We start from the raw sequence: 21,721 nt of genomic DNA on the forward strand, positions 1-21,721 counted from the left end.
TATCCAGTGTTTGAGAGACCACAGACCATAAGCCTGATGCCGGATTGGTGCATGTTATGGGAAAGAAGGTCTCCTGTATTTTTTTAAGTACCTGTAAAAGTACCCAGCAGTGTTCAACAAATGCCTGACTTAATAAAAGTATTCCCCTGACTTACTGCTATGATCTTATTTTATTTATCTAGCGTTTAAAAATAAAATAATATACAATGCATAAAATATAAACAGCTTCTTTGTTAAAATGTTGAGTTTCAACCTAAATTGAATAATAATAAATTAGTATCTGGTATAATTAAATACTATTTGTATCATTTCATTTATAAAATACACTTAAATAGACCTGCTTTCTTTTCTGGGCTTTGCTTGTATGTCCGAATATCTGCTCGCTGTGAGAGGCCAGGTGATAATGTGGAGACATTAGTGTTATTAGCATATGAAGAGAGGAGACCATCAGTTTACCAGACACTGCTGGGGGAACTGGGGGTGTGGGGATTCTTTAAAACAAGGCACTTTGATTCAGATTGATCTGCTTTAAGATTATGTAGCTTGAAAAATAATCAGATTTTATTTTACTTTTTTATAATGCACTAGCCAGGAAAGACCATCATACACATTGTAGATACTGATATATATATATATATATATATATATATATATATATATATATATATATATATATATATATATATATATATGTTTCAATGTTTAGGTCTCCATTTTGTTCACTATTGAACGGTCATTTCTACACAGACTAAACTGAACATGCTAAACTTACACAGCAACAGGTCTGAACCTGAACTGTACTACTAACTTAAAAAGATTAAGAACACCACATTTAAAGTCTTTGAAATCATTGATGCAACTTATAAAAATTACATTTTCTGAATGAGGAATTGTTTTATTTTTTTTGTGTGGCTTAATGTCGGGTTTTGAGTAGACTTTTCTATTGAAATTATTAATTTTAAGTTTACTCCGTGACGTCACGTTGTTGTTCTAATCGACGTTCAGAAGAATCCGTTCAACACGGCGGATAATCACAAGCGACTGGAGCAAACTTATGGAACAACTTGTAAGTACATCAAAACAATTGTGAAAATGTCTTATTGAATATCACGATAAAGGGATGTTTTTATTTTTGGGAAATGCTGTTTTTACACAGCGCCCAAGCGCTTTTGAATGCGCATTGATTTGGATTCTATTTTAGCATCACTGCTCACAGTATGATGTAAACGTCAAAGAAGGACACTAATCTTAACGTTAGCTGGCATTTCGTCACTAAACGATTTGAATGTCACTGATGTTAACTGTGATGTTCAGGGCTGCGTTTCTCAAAAGCATTATGAGCAAGTCGATTGTTGAGACCATTTGGTGTCAAATGTTTCTATGCTCATCTTAGCCATACAGTGCTTTTTTGGGGGAAATGCCCTGATAAACGTGTGTTTGTTTGGTCTGTTTTTAAACAACTAGCTTCTAAGAGTACTAATCCAAAATTAGGTTTAAGCTTATACACAGACATGAATATTGTAATATATTAAAATTACAAAAGAAATGTACAAACTTGTAGTAAACCTTTACAAATCTTTCTTAAACTGCAGGCTGAGCTGGATGCTGAATAGAACAGAGTGAGCCTCAACACTTCAGGTAACTTCTGTTGAGCTGAAGAGCAAACCTAACATTACACAGGACACAGACTTGGCTTTCTCTTTTCCAATGTCGGTTAAACACTTTACGTTTTTGTGGTTTTCTAGGTTTCACCATATCAGAGACCTGCAGGATTTCACAGACATTCATGACAGTCTAAACGTCTGATCTTCATGTGAAGGCAAATCACAAACACTAACTGCCTCCATCACCGTTTTTTTATTATTATAGTTTTTTTTTTACATAATGTCAACATGAAAGGAGCCCTTCATGCTTTCCCAGTGTACATGTGTGAGAATAAATGTTCTTTAGGACATAAAATGTAAGAATTAACTGCCATAATAGATCTGAAATAAGAGTGGTGGAACTATGACGTCAGAGCTGCGGGTTGCTTTGAGATTTTCATATGTTTTTTTTTAATGGAGTTTTTCAATTTATGAATAAAATAATGCCTGTGGTAAACATAACTTGACGATGCTTCTATTTATTTTCTACAGTGTAAACTGCACACACTCACAGCCTAAAACTTTCTTATTTAAATTTAAATTAAATAAAAAATTAAATGTATGCATTTAGCAGACGCTTTTATCCAAAGCGACTAACAGTGCATTCAGGCTGTCAATTTTTACATATCATGTGTTCCCGGGGAATCAAACCCCCAAACTTGCGCTTGCTTGCTTATTTTTATTATTTTTTTCTTATTTAGCTATTTATTAAAAACATTGTTTTTCAGTGAAATGATGCTCGTTCTGTTTATGATCAAATATACTGACACTACGTTCAGATGATGTGACACTGTAGTGTGATGTCATCAAGTCTAGACACATTTTCAGCTCAGCGGGGCACGGCACAACTCTCACGTTCGGTGTAGACATTTTTAGACAGTGTCTGCTCTATTACAAATAATTTATATTTAAATCAATCAATAAATAACCTAAACCTGTGGCATTACAAGATGGAAAATATAGCCTAGAAAATATATTTCCACTTGCTCTGTCCTCCGTCCATGACACTGTTTCACTGCGGAGCTGCAGTTTAATCTGAACAGCTCTGAACGCTGAGTGGATGGTCAGATGCATGATGGGCTAGTATTAAAACCAATAAGGTCTTTCCAGCTTTAAGGTAATTCTGCCTTTTTATATATATCTTGTCTCAGTTTTAAATTTGACTGTTAAATTATAAAGAATGACATTTTAACTGCTTTGGAACTACTTCTTTGTCATCTGAATATTGATTTTAAGTAGGGGGAAAATCAATTAAAATTGTAAATCAGATTTTTTTGTGAAAAAATTAGTTTTTTGTTTGTTTGTTTTTTGGGCCATATCGCCCAGCTCTAGAACGATCCCATGGTGAATTACTCTTCTGGGTTCTGATGTTAAAGTTCCCCCCACTCTGTTGGCATTACATATTAATGTCTACTTTAGTCTCTGACGAAAAAAGTTTTCCTCTCTGCACTTATTCCAGGAGGAATTGAGCGAGACATCACTGACACAAGCCCCTCTCCTGCTGATTGTGTTATCATGGACAATGTCCTGCAAGCACTGCAGTTGTGATGAGATGATCTTCCAGTGTTTCACATTCAGAAATACACAGATCGTGCGGTTTAAAAAAGGCTGAATATTTTTTTGAGTTTTTGATTCTTTTTTTAGTTAGTATCTGTAATTTATAAAGTACCAAAATAATTGCTAAATGAAAAACATTATGTATGATAAACAGTTTTAAGTACACTGCACTTAAACATTAAGCAAAAAAAAAAAAAAAGCTTTTTAGCTTGACTTGACTAAATTAATTCATGTAATTATTATAATGTATAATTAAATAAAAAAAAATGTAGTTGCTTAAATATTCTTAATATAATATATTTTTTAGATAATTGTTGTCCACAAAAAAATTGGAGTAATCACAACTTATCAGTTTTTAGAGTGTAGAAGTGATGTGACTAAACTAAAGCACACTGGTCCCCTGTTAGATGGTCAAGTGTGATGCTGGTTGACCTTACATTTAGCATCTTCACTATCTGTGCATGCAACGCCAATGTTGATCATAACACTAAAATACCTGTTCAACAAACACTGTTAAAAGATTTTAGGGTAAAAAAATAAAACCATATTAATACTACTAGTGAACAATGAAAAGTAATTTAAGTAAGTTTTAGTAATATAAGTAATATACTAACATACATTATAGTCAAAATTGTGTATAAAGACAGATAATATGTGTAACTTATATGTCATTATTACATTCAGAAATAATGTAAAAAATGGCTAAACAGAATTAAGATTAGTAGGCTTCTCATGGCAAAATCAACCAAATAGACGTCACAGTTCACCATCTAACTGGGGACCAAAGTCATTCTAACAGAATCTCTTGTGTGTCTATTTCCACACTGCTTAAACTCTACAAGCGTTCTCAACCGGTCACATATTGACAGAAAACACTGTTTCTCCACATGCAGGTACTGTGAATGAGAAACCTTTAGCATCAATATGCAGAATCTATGGGCAAATGTTATTTCCTGATGAAATAATATATTGGGGTACACATACTCATGGACATTTAGTCCAAGAAAGATTATAAAAGTATTAAAAACTATTTTTGTTGTATTCAAAGTCTTCTGAAGTCATACAATAAGTTTCTGTGAAAAGTTTCAACATTGAGGAATTAATAACTGAAAATAATTCCACTCCATAAACACAGTCATCATAAAATACAGCTGAATTTGAGTTTGAGATAAAAGACATCAAAACTGACGTGATAAATGTCCCTGTCCACAGTGTCTGTTGATGCAAAGGTATCTTAATGAAACCAGTGAAATACCCTGCACATGGACAAACTGCACTAAATGGACAAAATAAAAACTGACGTCAAGGGTTCACTGTAAACTGACATTAAGAACTTTTACTTACAAACTGTTGTTAAAATTAAATTTAAGATTTTAAGATGAAATGTAAGATTCTTTTCAAGCATTTCTTACAACATCTGCTGAATAGTTAGTAAAATATGCTACTCATGTCAAACAAAATTGTTTTTGACAGAAAAAAAGTTGTGTTTCATTAAACTCGAAATAATGTAAAATTTGCGTATTAAACGAATAAAAACTATAAACACCGTAGTCCACGATAAACCCTTTAAATTTAACAGTATTCGTCAGTAATAGAATTGTTGAGTTTTAAGCTCCAGAATCTTTATAGTGCGTTTGTTATTCGAGAAAGGGCAAATCAGCCAGACATGTATCGCACGTCACCATCTAACTGGGGACCAAACTCATTTTATCAAACAAATGCACTCTATACTATTAAACGTACTGACCTGCAATTGTTACCTTAAAGAGCTCCTTCTGCTGGTTTTTACCCATACAATGTCAAAAGTTTTGTTGGTGAAAACTGAAGTGTAAATTTGGTTCAATAATTTTTTTCACTTGAACAAAATCAGTTCATTTCAATGTTTCCAAGTTGAGGTCTCCATTTTGTTCACTACTGCATGGTCATTTCTACACAGACTAAACTGTACATACTAAACATACACAGCAACAGGTCTGTGCATATAATAGTGTTTTCTCTAGACTAAAGCACACTGGTCCCCTGTTAGATGGTGAAGTGTGACGCCTGATCGACTGACCTTACATTTAACAATATTTCACATTCTCACCATCTCTGAATGCTATGGCAAGGATGATAATATAATGTTACAATATATTTTGATTGTAACATTGATTTAGAAATTTAGCCAAGTGAATATTTTCAAAGTTAACATGAAATTCTGAAGAAATGTCAAAGCAACCAAAGAGATGTCGCAGTTTACCATTTAACAGGGGACCTACGTGTTCAGATCAACATTAGCACTATTCCATCTATCTGTTCTATCTATCCATCCATCCATCCATCCATCCATCTATCCATCTATTCATCCATCTATCCATCTATCCATCTATCCATCTATCTATCTATCTATTAAAAAAATGCACAAATTGGCCTCCAAGATCAAACCGGTCCCCAGTTAGATGGTGAAGTATGACGTGATCTGTTTGGTTGCCTTTACATTTAACAAATTTCTTTTATGTATTTATTTATTTCTGAATATAATGGCAATGCTGATAATACCATAAAACAATTGAGCCTCTGGAAAATGTCAGTGTTAAACAGCTAAAGTGGCATAGTTAAAAGGTGTTTTACTGAACTCAACTGAAATTTTTCAATGCAGCAAGCTAACATATAATATTGTTTCTTAAGTTAACATATAATATTGTTTCTTAAGTTAACATATAATATTGTTTCTTAAGTTAACATATAATATTGTTTCTTAAGTTAACATATAATATTGTTTCTTAAGTTAACATATAATATTGTTTCTTAAGTTAACATATAATATTGTTTCTTAAGTTAACATATAATATTGTTTCTTAAGTTAACATATAATATTGTTTCTTAAGTTAACATATAATATTGTTTCTTAAGTTAACATATAATATTGTTTCTTAAGTTAACATATAATATTGTTTCTTAAGTTAACATATAATATTGTTTCTTAAGTTAACATATAATATTGTTTCTTAAGTTCACATATAATGTTGTTTCTTAACTTAACATATAATATTTTTCTTAACTTAACATATAATTTTAATGTGTCTGTGATGTAAGAAGAGGTGATTCAGTCTAACAGGCGTCACACGTCACCATCTAACTGGGGACCAAACTCATTTTATCTAAAATATTAACACTCTTTACTGTCAGAAGTATCGACATGCAATTGTTACCTTAAAGAGCTCTTTCTGCTCTTTTTAACCCATAAATTTGTTTTGTTGGTGTAAATTAACACAAACTAATCATTATGCTTTACTGGAGAAATTAATGTAATTATTTTCTCCTCGCCTTTTATTATTTGATTAGCATTAATGCCAACACTTAACTCAAGCCACAAAACAAGATTTTTACACATAAAAAAAAGGAATCTCAGTGACCAACTACTGGTCTAAAAATGTTTGACTGGAAAAATCATCTTGTAATCAATATAATTTCAGTTCTACTTTCTGAGTATGAATTATCATATGCCCTGTAAAAGGTTTTGTTCAACTGCCTGGATTCTCTCCTGCATGATTTTATCTGAGTCTCTTTAGACATTGGAACCGTACATGAATTATGAGCTTCTAGAATTGGGATCACAATTTGTCAGTCATCACCGATGTGATGTTGAGAGTGACTGACTGAAAGTGAAATCCTTTTCACAAACTGAACAGACAAATAAACACATAACAAATAACATAATAGTCATGTTAAGTAGAAACAATAAGTGCTCTCTATATATTCAAAGTTCAAATAGAGAAAGATAACAGATCTATAGATAACTACAAAACCTGTTATAGTCTACATACTAATAACAGTCTAGATATGTTATCAAGCCTAACTTGCGAGCATCAGGGAGTCACTCTCAAAATGCGGGGTATTAAAATTGCTTTTAAATACGCGTACATGTTTCGATTTAATGATCGCGGGATCACTCGGCGGTGCTGAGCGTAGATTATACATTACAAGACATTCCTTTTGTCAGACACTCTACAACGAATCCTCCTTTGATGTTTCTTATCAGCCAATGAGGGTCATTTTTGTTTGTGTTGAACAGAAAAAAGTCAAATAATAAAAAAAATTCCACACAGGCTAAACTGTACATACTAAACATACACAGCAACAGGTCTGTGCATATAATAGTGTTTTCTCTAGACTAAAGCACACTGGTCCCCTGTTAGATGGTGAAGTGTGACGCCTGATCGACTGACCTTACATTTAACAATATTTCACATTCTCACCATCTCTGAATGCTATGGCAAGGATGATAATACAATGTTACAATATATGTTGATTGTAACATTGATTTAGAAATTTAGCCAAGTGAATATTTTCAAAGTTAACATGAAATCTTCAAGAAATGTCAAAGCAACCAAAGAGATGTCGCAGTTTACCATTTAACAGGGGACCTACGTGTTCAGATCAACATTAGCACTATTCTATCTATCTATCTATCTATCTATCTATCTATCTATCTATCTATCTATCTATCTATCTATCTATCTATCTATCTATCTATCTATCTATCTATCTATCTATCTATCTATCTATCTATCCATCCATCCATCCATCCATCCATCCATCTGTCTGATCAAATTATCATCACTGATAGGACCTTCCCAGGAATGGGTTTTGATTGCATTCATACGTTGAGAAGGTTATTGGGGTTAAGCCAAGAAAATGTCAAATAAATGTAAAAAAAAAATAATAATTTTATATATATATATATATATATATATATATATATATATATATATATATATATATATATATATATATATATATATATATATATATATATATATATATAGTTCATTATAAGAGGCATTACCTCTGCCCTTGAACTGTTGACAGCTGGCTGACTCTAATTATATTACTATTTTTATTACTATTATTATTATTTGAAAAATAAAGAAACTAAGTACTAACAAACTAACTATAATGACACTTCTCAATGTGTCAGTATTATAAGTACATATACGTATATTGTGTATGTATACAGTAAAAACTACATTTATTCAGACACCTTGAACATTTCACACATTATCACAGTTTATTTGCTATAGTTTAGATAATGGTAATAAAAGATGACAAGAACTCAGAGTTAAACTGTCAGAACAAATTCATCTTGATAATATCAGATAGCACTTAAACAAAAAATGGTCAGATCTATTGGCAGAATATTTTTTTATCAAATTTACTGGTAGTCTACTTTATGAGGAATTTTTGGTTATAATATGTCAGTTTTTCAAAATTATATATTGATTGTTGCATTAAAAAAAAAGCACACTGGTCCCCTGTTAGATGGTGAAGTGTGACGCCTGATTGGCTGAACTTACATTTAACAATATTTCACATTCTCAATATCTGTGCATTCAATGGCAATGTTGATGATAACAATAAAATACCAGTTCTTGACATTCAACATACACTGTTAAAAAATTTTGGGGTAAAAAATATACAAAACTTTTTTTAGCATTAGAGTGAAATAATAATGCTAATAATTCAGACACTATTTTGCCTCACTGTAATGTGGTCCTCCTGGATGTTTGAGAATATGAATGATTTAAGATTTTAGAAGAGTTTATGAGTTTAAAAGACTGGTTTGTGTTCAATCTCCTCTCAGAGCCTCAGAGTCTCTCTGGAACAGCAGGCATTCAGACAATAGAGGAGTGTGAACGACGTGTGTGAATTTGCCCTTACAGTTCCTGCCCCGGCCTACAGGGGCGCTGCTGAGAATGAGTTTAAACACACACACACGTCCAGGTCCCCACTTGGTCAAAATTAAAAAAACTTCACCAGGGGCTTTTTCAGTTGATTTTAGCATGATTTAAGGCATGTCTAACAGGGGACCTGAAAAATGTCCCCTCTTAGCTCTGAGGTCCCCTGTTGGTGAGTGTGTAACGACACCATGGTCCCCTGTTAGATAGGTAGACAAGTACACACACTCTCTCACACACACACACACTCTCTCTCACACACACACACACACACACACACACTCTCACACACACACACACACACACACTCTCTCACACACACACACACACACACACACACGCACACACTCTCTCACACACACTGGTAGTGACCGTGGTCTGGGTCAGCATCAGTAACACGAGTCTTGTCTCTTCAGTGTGTCTGGTGTTATGCTGCTGTCTGTTGAAGGTCTGTCAGCCTCGTAATCCTGTGATGAGGATTCGTTTGCACGGTGTTAATTACATGCTCGCTGGTTCTCAGGACTTACACCTCAGCATGAGTTCAGGACCCCCGGCTGTGTGTGTGAGCGACGGCACGGAGCAGAAGACGGCGCTGTAAACACACTAACAGCTGTTTCTGAAGCGTGTGTGTGTGATCAGTGAAGGACAGTCAGATAAATCGTCTCTTCTGTTGGTGTTGTTTTAGGATCTGTAGATCTTTTTCATGTTTCCTCGTTCTAGTAATGTCTGATGTGTCTCTGTGTGAACGCTGTTGTTCTGGAGCTGTTTTGGTCTTTAAGATGTTGATTGTTGTAGGGCATGACAGCGATCAGGATTTAATCACGACTAGGCATGGGCTGCTATGAGATTCTGACGGTCTGATAACCTTAAAAATATCACAGTATCACGGTTTAGCGATTACAGCTCTAAAATACATTATTTTTAAATGTCTGGGTAGAAACAACAACTTTTTCCCCAAAGAAAACATTTTATTTTTAAGAAACATAAAACATTTTGGAACAGTAAACATTTCATGCAAAATAATTAAAATTAATAATTAAATTCTTCTTAATTAATTGCAGTCACTTAGGTGAGCCTAGACCTGGAGCCCAACAATAATCAGAACATAAATGTATTTTCTGTATAAAAAAAAAAACACAATAATAAAATTCCTATTAATAAATAATAATAAACAATAATAATAAACAATGTGTCACTTAAATGTGCAGAAACCTGTAGCTCAATCAAAAATCGTATTTTTTTTTATTATTTAAAAAATAAATACAAAAAAATAATTAAACCTGCACAAACTTTCCCTTTCAAAAATTCACAAACATCCAGTCCAAACTTTTCTCTTGTTCTTTTAATGATCAGCGATCAGACTTTTATTTGACTGAATTATGATGCATTGGTGTCTGGTTTCATTGCAGTTTCATCATCTTTTGGTCTTTCTGTTCAGTTTGAATAAAGGAGCTGTGTGGTTCTTCAGTGTCAGTAAACTTCTGAGGATGTCAGGAGCACATGTGGAGACACGCAGTGCATTGTGGGATTGTGTGATGTTTGATGTGCTCACAAATGAATTTACAGCTCTATGTTTTTTTTTTTTTTTTTTGCTTTGGCAGATTCCTCATATTAATGTTTGTTTGTAGCCTTAAATGGCAAATAAAAGACTTGCAGATGAAAATGGCAAATGGAGATGAAGTTAAAGGTCCCGTTATTCGCGCTTTTTTGAAGCTTTGATTGTGTTTACAGTGTACAATATAACATGTTCATGTTTCGCGTGTAAAAAAACACAGTATTTTTCACACAATTCACCTATCTGTATACTGCTGTTTTCACTGTCATAAAAACGTGCTGATGACTTCCTTGTTCTATAAAGTCCCTCCTTCAGAAATACGTAACGAGTATAATGTAAAAGGAGCTCATTCAAATACTGAGGTGCTAAACCATTCAGGGCTTTATAAGTAATAAGCAATATTTTAAAATCTATACGATGTTTGATAGGGAGCCAGTGCAGTGTGGACAGGACCGGGCTAATATGGTCATACTTCCTGGTTCTAGTAAGAACTCTTGCTGCTGCATTTTGGACTAGCTGTAGTTTGTTTACCAAGCGTGCAGAACAACCACCCAATAAAGCATTACAATAGTCTAACCTTGAAGTCATAAATGCATGGATTAACATTTCTGCATTTGACATTGAGAGCATAGGCCGTAATTTAGATATATTTTGTGTGTGTGTGTGTGTGTGTGTCAGCATCACTGAAGTCACATCACTACTGAATAAGACAAGATGGCGGTGCGAACACATCGCGAGGCTTGGTGTCTTACCAGACTTCAGAAAATAGTGTTAATTTAGCTGGTTATTTCCTTTGTGTTCGCTCGATTCAGTTATGCGAACTACAACTTTAGTAAACAGTCACTCCTGGACACCAAATATTGGTGTTTCAACATAGTTTTAGATCATCCTTTCGACTTCAGCGAACTCCCTCCGGAGCTACAGAGATCACGAGGACGAGTGGATCACTCGCACCGACCGGAAGTGTTCGGCGTCGGCATCGAGATGATCGTAAACAAAGACGGGGAAGGCGTGGAGGGCTGCGTGCTAAGCTAAGGCTAAATCCACATCGACCAGCTCTGCCCAGCATCTTCCTTGCCAGTGTACGGTCTCTGATGAACAAGATGGACGAACTAAAGATCTGGACCTCACACAGAAATGGCTTATGGACTGTAATTTTATGTTCTTCCCTGAAACATGGCTCTGCAACGATGTCCCAAAAAATGCAGTGCATATGGTTGGATGCTCTTTCTTCAGGGCTGACAGCAGCAGCCTCTGGTAAAAACAAGGGTTGTGGAGTATGCATCTATATAAATAAGTCATGGTGCACAGACTCTGTCATTGTTGTTACCTACTGCTCTGCTCATCTGGAGTTCCTGATTATCAAGTGCAGGCCATTCCATCTACCACTTGAGTTTACCTGCATTATTACTGCAGTATATGTACCACTGTATATGTACCACTGGATGCTAATGCTAACATGGCTATGAAAGAACTTTGGGCTGCTATTAGCAAATTACAGACCTTGCACCTGTATGGAGGCTTTAATGTTGCTGGGGACTTTAATCACTGCACCATACATTTCTTCAAAATGTCTCCTGCTCTACAAGGGGACATAAAACATTGGACCACGTATATACTAATGTGACTGATGCCTACAAAGTCACACCCCTCCCCCCCTGGGTCAGTCTGACCACCTCTCTTTGTTCCTGCTCCCCGAGTTTACCCCGGTCATCGAATGATGTTCTCATTAACAAGGTTCGGCAGGAGCGCTTCAGATACTTAATCAACACAGATGGACCACAATCTAGTAATCAATCCCAAAGTATAGATATCGCTGACTTACCACTATCCATTGACGGTTTATCAGCATCCCTCCTCCACCCCATCTCCTCACTTCGAGTTCACTTTAGACGGGGAAGGGGGGTTACTCTAGGTTTGGGCCAGTCCCGAGCTCGGAGCGCTTCCCAGGACAACCGTATATATTAACTCCACAGTACATTCTGTAAATCATAGCTTCACTTACTCTGCACATATATCTACATAAAACACTATATTCTTGCACTTCTGGTTAGATGCTAACTTAATTTCATTAGCTCTGTACTTGTACTCTGCATAATGACAGTAAGGTTGAATCAAATCTAATCGTCTAATCTAACACTGTAATCTCTCATGTGCTGGAGTTTTCTGAAAACACAAAGCAGCTTCTTCTTTTTTTGCAGAGATTGAAGTGTAGATCTTTGTAAATGAGGGACATCTCTTCTCTCCATTCAGTGTTGATGTAACGTGTGTGTGTGTGTGTGTGTGTCGCATTACAGACATTGCTGCATTATGAGGCTCTTGTTGACAGCTGCAGGAAACACATTACTGAGATCTGAGTGATTCGTATGCGTTCTGTGCTACTGAACACAGAAACTGTCTCTTCTTTAGTGAAACTTTCTTTAGTGAGTTTCTGCTTCATTATAAGCAGGAATGTGTTTGCTGATCGGTCTGTACGTGACTTTTCTCACAGCTAAAAAAAAAACTGATGAAATGCACTGACCTGAATTGTATCTCACTTTAAAAGTAAATTGGAGCGGGATGTGACTGAATCCTGGAGCGGAAACAATGAAAGGTGACGTGACGGAGGAAGAAATGGGACTCGATGGCTGTGTGAAGCTCATTGTGTGTGGCGTCTGCTGTCTCTCTGAGCGTGAGCTTCATATCAAACTCACTGTGACTGACTGAAGGCTGCTTGTACAGTGAAGTGCTCAGAGACCAGAAGCTGCTCATTTCAGACGTGTCACAGTCTGCTTAGTGTTCACTAGTGAGTGAAGTCATCTGGATGGTCAAATGTATGTCATCTCTAACATTCAGTCAGAGAGAAACGCACATCACGGTGAACTGAAGAGGTCAGATCTGGTGTCTGTCTAGTTTTGTGATATGAAGTAATTTAGCTTGAATATTCCTCCTGTGTTTACAGAACATTACCGTACCCATAGAAAACAGTACAGTCTCCATCATATCTTTAAAGATTTCCTGTAGAAACACCCGAAGATTACATTTGTCAGATTTACTTTACACTAGATCAGTTCACCTGAAAAGATGGATGAAATCAAGCTATCATTCCTCCAGATTCTCATCCAGATGTTGATCTTCTGAAGCAGCGCTCGAATCAGATGATCACTCACTTCACAAGTTTAACACATTCATGGAGCTGAAAACTAGCTGAGAACTAATGCTAATGAGCTAGAAGTTAAACATTGTGACTCGCACATTAATCACACCTCACACAATATTCTTTCAATCTAAACCTGAATTGTATTTTACTAGTCACTGACTCTATATTCAACGTTTATAAGTATTGGTGTACAAACAGTGATTTACAACAATAACCCTAACCCTAACATGATCTCAGTCTTGCTATGTTTGATATTGTTTGTCTTTGTCCAGCACTAAACACAATCTTCTCAAAGGGTTAGAATGATTCATTCTCTTCACTTGAGACTATTCTAATGTTTTCTGCTGTGAAATAATATTTTCTGAGTGGTTTTATGTCAGCTGGTGATGTGTTACGTTGACTCTAGCAGCTTTGATTTGAGAAGAGTGTATAGATGCACAAATGCGTGGAGACAGATTATGATCTGCTGCTGATTCTCTGAATATGAACAGAATGAATCATTGATGACAAACACAGCTCTGGAGTGACGGCGATTCACTCTTCATCAGCTTCTGTAAACACCACACACCTCCAGAACAACAGAACCAGCCACACGCGTGAAACCTGGTTTATAACAGCAGAGACGTCCAGTGCATCAGCTGTCCGGAGAATACGGATGGATCAGCCTCGATCTGCTTTCTCCTCGATAAACTCCATCCGTTCACTGGTCAAACACATGCAGGCTTTCTGCAAATGAACTAGTAATAATGAAGGTGAACTTTTTATAACATCTTAACATGAACGCTCCTGTTTGGAACCTGATTTTAATTGTCAGTCAGTCAAATGATGTGATGTCAGCTAATTATGATTTAAAGAGTCAGTAAGATTAAAATTCTAAGCTTCCTATCACTGTTTATAAGTCCTGTACATTAGGTTTAAATCCATCCAAGGTTAAAAAACATTGTCATTTTGTCAAAATATCATTTTAAAATTACCTCAATTCTCAGAGATCCCCAAACGGTTCGCGTGAAGCTGTTCAAAAGATTCAGTTTCCTTAAACCCCACCTTTCGGTTGCATACTGTGTTCTGATTGGTCAACTAACATAGTCAGGTTTGATTGGTTGTTCTGCACACACCTCCACGGTAAACTATGCGTTAGCATCTGTTTGGGGTGAATTATGTCTTATTCCTCTCATCGCGAAGCAAACAGTAAAATAAAAAACTTGAACAGTCTCGCTGCTTTTTCTTCTGTGTGTGTGTATTCAAGCCGCGCTTCAGTTTGAATCTGAATAGAGCGTTCAGCGCGGGGGCGTGGTCACATTAGATATAATGAAGGGAGACGTGAAAAACAGACATCGCGTAGTTTTCATATGGATTACTTTATCACAGAATATCTGTTTTCAGCACGTGTTTAGTTTTAAAGTAGACATGTCAAGCTTTCTATAGATATCTCTCTCATTCACGGAGTTACACTTAATTTTAATTATGTGTTTGTAAATGAAGATCAGCGCAGACAAAGGCTGCAGACAGCACACCTTGTTTGTTATCTTTATTTTCTAAGTACACAAAGTTATGTCTGTATCACAAAAAAGTAGACCCTTTACAGATTCGATTGATGTATTGCTCTTATCTGTACGATTAAAACTGAAAGTGTAATTCAAGTTCTTTTCGGGGTTATCAAGGTAAAATGACTCATAACGCGTATCCGTGTTAATCGACTCCAGAGGGTTAACATATAGTGCTAGAGCGACATACTGATAAGATGCTCGGGAGAAAACAGACACATAACTTCATAATCATACTTCGCGTTGTGATTCGGAAATGCTCGTTGGTCTAAATAAAGTTGTTAATGAACCCTCTTTTATGGCCAAACGCTTTGAAAATCCCGCTGTACTCACCGAGATTAGAAAAGCAGTCATCAGTGAAATGTTGTGAACACAACAAAAGGGGTTTGTTGTACTGCTCTGGTATTGTGGTAAAAATGAATTTTAGCCATTGGTTCTTCTGATCTTCATTCTTTGGCAGTGAAAATAAAACAAACTTGCCTTTACAATTAAAAACACACTGTCTCCTCGACATGATGCTCTCACACCAACCAGAGCGTCTGTGTGTGTGTGTGGGGGGGGGGGGGGGCAGGTCAGAGGTCAGTTTCTCTCAACACGGTAGGCGGAGATTATTATGCAAAGTGTTCTAGTGACGTACATAGAGATGGGCAAAAGATTTGAAATCTATAACGACTCGTTTCAGCGATTCAGAGTCGACTCCTTACTTTAGAAGCCAATAACTTTATAAATCGTGTACTTTTTGGTTTAATTACTTTGCACATTGTTTACACTGATGGACAGCTACATCATACACTGTAATACAGGTAATTTTTGATTTCCCATCTGTGTGGCTCTTTAAATGTGTTATATCATACATCTTATAAGGCTAGTTGTATAGTGCCATAAACACTAGTGATGTGTTCCTGATCATTGCACTCATTTCTCTCTCATTTCCAGTCCTTTACAGTTGTTTGTTATTCCTGCTGTAGCTGAATATGAAGATGCATGTGAAGTAACTGCTGGGGACTGCAGGTTTAACTGGTTAGCGTGGGTCAGTTAGGCCTGCTGGTGGATGTTGTAACTATGAAGAGCAGCTTTCTTTCTTCATATCTCTGTCCAGATCTTCCAGCAGATGTTTTCTGAGGGTTTTACAGTGTGATGCTCTTCTGTCTGCTGTGTGTGACGTCACTAGTCAAGCTTTGAGACACGGGTCATCCTCTGTCGCCAGAAATAAATATCTTGTTCATTTTTAAACAGATTATTATTGTCTTTAAGATCTGCTCTGAAATCAGTGTTGTAGATAATGTCTAATGTGTGTCACTTGGCGCTCTCTATGATTGATGTATGTTTTTTTTTTCTTTAATGATTTAAAGTATTATTAACTAGATTGTGAAGTACATTAAAATTCAGATTAAAGTCAAATTTATAGTGACACACAATGTGTGAGTGACGTGAATAACATCATTATAAAGCAGATAGTTCTGGTCCTTGATTCTGATTGGCTGAGCTGCGTTCAAAGCTGTTGTAAATTACTCTACAAACACACACCTTTGTTTATATTTGTGTGTTGCTCGGAAACCACTCTGTTGGAAACACAACCGATTCTGTGGAACATTGTGTGAAACCTTACTATGTGGAATAACCGTTTTATAAAAGCAATAAGTGCTGTTGAGCCGTGGTTTACAGTGAATTTATAACCGCTACGTCAACGGTTCTCAATCCCAGTCCTCGCAACATTTTGTATGTCTCTCTTATCACAGACATTCAGACAGTGCCCTGCGAAGTGGTCATCTCAGGATATTCAGCCATAATTCCAGTTCATAGTAAATGTATATGTTCCATTCAAAGTGCATTGAAGTGAGCAAGATGTGAATTTAAACTGTATTTATTTACAGAGGTATATGATGTCACACTTGTCCGTGTGTGAAGACGTTGCGCAGCTCAAATCTGTGAACGAATGTTGTTTAGTGAAGTAAACTACAGCAGATTGGGAGCAGTGAACACTGTATAGGGACCATGTCAAGGGGAACACAGTTCATGCACGGAGCACACTTCTAATAAGATGATTATCTGAATCAGGTGTGATAACGAAGAGACACGAGTAAAATATGCCGAGCTAGGAGAGCGCTGGGATTGAGATCTGCTGCTGCAATTGCGTCAGTATATGATTCAACCATTAGTCTTTTATTAATCTGTGTTGATATGTTTTAAAATTAAGATAATTTTAACGATAGATATGGTAGGCTAGGTGGCATTTTCTGACAGGCAATTAATTTAGGCATTCATTTCCTCCATGTCATCAAGATTAAAAGGCAAATATTACTTTCACAGTAAATCTAAGTTTTAAAATGTGTTAAATAAAACTAAAACATGTTAGTTTCATTGAGCGGCATGTGCTTGGGTTAGCTAACATTACTAAAGACCCTCAGCTGTCAGATTCAGTGCCGCAGATGATCACGTGTGATGTACTGCTTTCAACGCCATCGACCCGCTACAAATCTTCTTTCTCTGTTCAGTTCTGCGTTCAGTTCAGGAGATATTTGAATTATTTACTAATAAACTACTGTTTCCGAGTCTTTGTCACAAAGATAAAGTTGTCATCTCCTCATTAGACGAGCCTTTAGAGAGAAGTGCATCTTGGATATGATTATAATAATGAAAGTTTTTTTTATTTTATTTTTTTTTAAATGTTTTATTTGGTTAAGTAGTCATTTAAAGCTTTAAAGCATATGGTCATAAGCATAAAGTCTGTGAGGCATGATTTTCGCTGAGTGTCGGTCCTTTTGTTTTATTTGGCCAAGTGAATTAAACAAAAACTAAGCGTCCATAGCAACCCAAATATTAAAAGATGAAAGCGTACAATGAGAAGCACTTGCCTCAGACACAGCCGTCTCCTCAGATCTCCTCACTCGTCTCCATTTGAGCTGTTTTTCATATATCCTAAATTAAGTGCATGTATAGGATAGGCCTACAACAGCAACACTGACGATGACCTTTTGTTTAATTATTGATTCTTTCTTTTTCTTTTTGTGCCATGAAACATCTTCTGTGACCTGATGAGTCAAGAGTTCAGTCCCGAGTCTCGTCTCGTGTCTCAGCGAGCAGCGGGACACTGAAGATTCATGTATTCGAAGGCTGGTTTCATCTTATAGTTTGTGTGGATTTATTTTATTATTCAAACCTAGGCTACATGCTTTTTTGAATAAATTCAGCAATTCCCTCATTATGAACTGCAAAAAGCTGAATTATTAAAACCATGCGATATAGATACACATAGTCCCCTACAGATATTTAGCACCTGATTAAATATAACTCTCTTCTACAGAGATTTGTCAAATAAACTTTTTAAAAACTTTTTTTTAGGCCTGGAAATTGCTGTTTTATCATTGCATGGCATTTCCAGGTTATTCACGACCTGGATACTATATACAGACCCCAAAGCGACTGATGCACGCTCTTAATCACTTAAACTGGTCCGTTACCTTTCTCTTCTGTAATCACATGCTGGATCCGTTACCCCGCTTTCTTCCAGGACCTCCCATTAAACAAGTGAAGCACTGGTTAAACACACACACGTTTTTGTGTCGATAGAGCTGCTATGAGAGTCAGTCACAAACACACATCCAGAGCAGGAACTGAACTGCTTTAATATGTGCTCACAGGCTGAGCATGAAGGATTCTGGGTAGCACAATCTTCTGCTTATTATTATTGCGTTAAGAGCTTAATTAATGAATCAGTCAAAGTGTGTCGGAGATTAGAGATCCATTTGCCTGAGTGATTTAATTTGTGTTGATCTGAGTTCGACTGCTCCAGAGTTTAGTCCTTGGAGGATCTTTTCCTCGTCATACAGTGTGTAATCGCTCCGTCTCACAGTGTTTGTGTGGTGATGGTCTGCTGGTCAGAGATCTGGACGTCGAGTGTGAACAGCACATACAGTCTGATGCAGAAGATGTGGATCGGGAACGCTCTGGTGTTTGAGGAGAGAGATGGCTGATATATGAGTGTGTCTCAGTCTAGAATAATAACTCAAATAATAACGCAGCTTCAAGGTGTGTGTGATTCAGACTGCTTTATTAACTAACTCCCAAGCATCTGTTCAGTCTCGATCTCAGCGAGTGAACAGAGAGAAACCACACGCTCTCATAAATAAAGCAACTTCTGTTGTTGAGCTTCGGCTGGACACAGTATTATTCTCTTAACCAGCCCCGGCTAACCTGCTCTGAGAAAAACTGATATTAACAACATCCTACTAAAATATCAGGCAGGAAAATATTAAATATTATTTAATAAATACAATACAGTGTAATACAATTAAACAAATCTAACCAAATCTTTTTTCCCCTGTCATATGATGTTGCTAAAAAGGACATTATGTTGTGTATATGTTATATTATGTAGGACATTATTTGTTTAATGAAACGTGACCCTGAGCACAAAACTCCTCGAGTCTCCGGGGGATATTTGTAGCAACAGCCTAAAAAACATTGTATGGGTCAAAATTATAGATATTTCTTTTGTGCCAAAAATCATTAGGATACTAATTAAAGATCCTGTTCCATGAAGTTATTTTGCAAATTTCTTACTGTTAGTATATCAAAATATATATTGCTTAGAATTCATTTGGACATCTTTATAAATGATTTTCTCAGTATTTAGGTTTTTTTGCTCCCTCAGATTCCAGATTTTCTAATATTGTCCAATCCTAATAACCCACACATCAATGGAAAGCGTATTTATTCAGCTTTCAGATGATTTCGAAAAATTGAGACTTAAGACTGGTTTTGTGCTCCAGTGTCACAGATGTGTTTCTGTGCTTTAAAGTAAAAGCAAAATAAAAACACATAATTTTCCACATACTGTAGTTTATGGCTGCAACAATTAATCAATAAAATCGATTATTAGCGCTAATGAAAGTCATGGTCAGCTGTTCTCAGTATCGATTAGTCGGGTCTGATCACGGTGCAGCCGATCACATCATGTTACAGAACAGAATAACACACTTCTGTGGACAACATGGAAACTGAATGAGCTGCAGGAAAAGGACATGATCCAAGCTGCCCAAAACATGATAAATCTTCATTTTAATCTTCAAGCTGATGCGTTTGTGTAATGCCTCGCCTGTCAGACACTTTAACAGATCTGTGTGTGCGTCCTCGGCTCAAAAAACCTTTAGTGAACATTGGTCACATCCTTATCTGTGAATGTCACTAATTCATGTCTATAATATCTATAACAGCTCACGTGCTTGCTGGGACTGTTCATCAAAACCAAAGAAGGCCCCTTTCTGTTATTCTGTGAATAAACACTATTTAGTTGTTCCCGTTTGTTTTTTTGTCCAAAAATGTCAATAAAAATATTTGTTTTGTGACAGGTGGAGTAATAAAATAAGCTCTGTATGTTTTGGCACATCTTTAAGGACATTGCACAGAAAGTGGAATAGTGTGTTTGTGTCCGTAAAATGAAAATAAAGAAAATATGCCCCTCACCAAACTGTGAAGCAGTGTCCTGTGCGATGAGACAAAACCAATGAAACTCTTTCCAAAGAAGCCATTTGTTGCATCCAGTAGGGACTTAATTACTGATTATAATGACTTCTGTTTTTTATGCGTTTCGTCGCGTATCGCATTCTTTCATTCATCATTCTTGGTTTGGGGCAAAAGTCATTTGTAAGAGGCTGAGTGATGATCTACTGTCTGTGAACAGATGTAGACGTGTCTCGACGCTCACACGTATGACCGACAGCCTCCAAACAAGAACACAGAGTAAACCCTTTAGCTTCTATAAATAATGCAAATAATGTTTTAGGTGCCACAGATTAAAATATGGGTTATTTATTTTATTATATATATATATATATATATATATATATATATAATTTTTTTTTATTTTTTTCAATCATACTGTCATGTGTTTATGTCTCATACTTTCTTGACCTTAATCATCATTTTAATCCATCTTGTAGATGACCTGGGAACTAAGATTCACTTGAAGTAAGAACTAAACTTGAAATATAGCGTCACGCATTGTTTATTACACAGAATCTGTATCAATATCATGATCATAAAACTGAGAGCAGTGGGATGTTGTCAAACACTTAAAATAAAGGTGCTTCACGATGCCATAGAAGAACCTTTTTTGGTCTAAATGGTTTCATAAAGGACCTTTAATATCTGAAGAACCTTTACATTTCACAAAAGCTTCTTTGTGGCAAAAGAAGGTTCTTCAGATTATAAAAAGGTCAGAAGGAGATGGTTCTTTAAAGAACGTTTGACTGAATGCTTCTCTGTGGTCTCAAGTGATATTCATACATCATCATCTCTCAGTGATGTGTGGTTTGTTCGGAGGATAATATCTGTCTGAGATACAACTATTGAGAATCTGGAATCTGAGGGAGCAAAAAAATTAAAGTACTGAGAAAATCGCCTTAGAATTTTCCTAAATGAATTCTTAGCGATGCACATTACTAATCAAACATTAGTTTTGATATATTTACAGTAAGAAATTTACCAAACATCTTCATTTATTGTATATGCTTTACATTCACGTATTGAAAGAACAACAGCAGGAGCAGTATGGTGTAATATTT

Source organism: Carassius gibelio, chromosome B15, assembly GCF_023724105.1.
Source record: "Carassius gibelio isolate Cgi1373 ecotype wild population from Czech Republic chromosome B15, carGib1.2-hapl.c, whole genome shotgun sequence".
In the NCBI taxonomy this organism is placed as follows: domain Eukaryota; kingdom Metazoa; phylum Chordata; class Actinopteri; order Cypriniformes; family Cyprinidae; genus Carassius; species Carassius gibelio.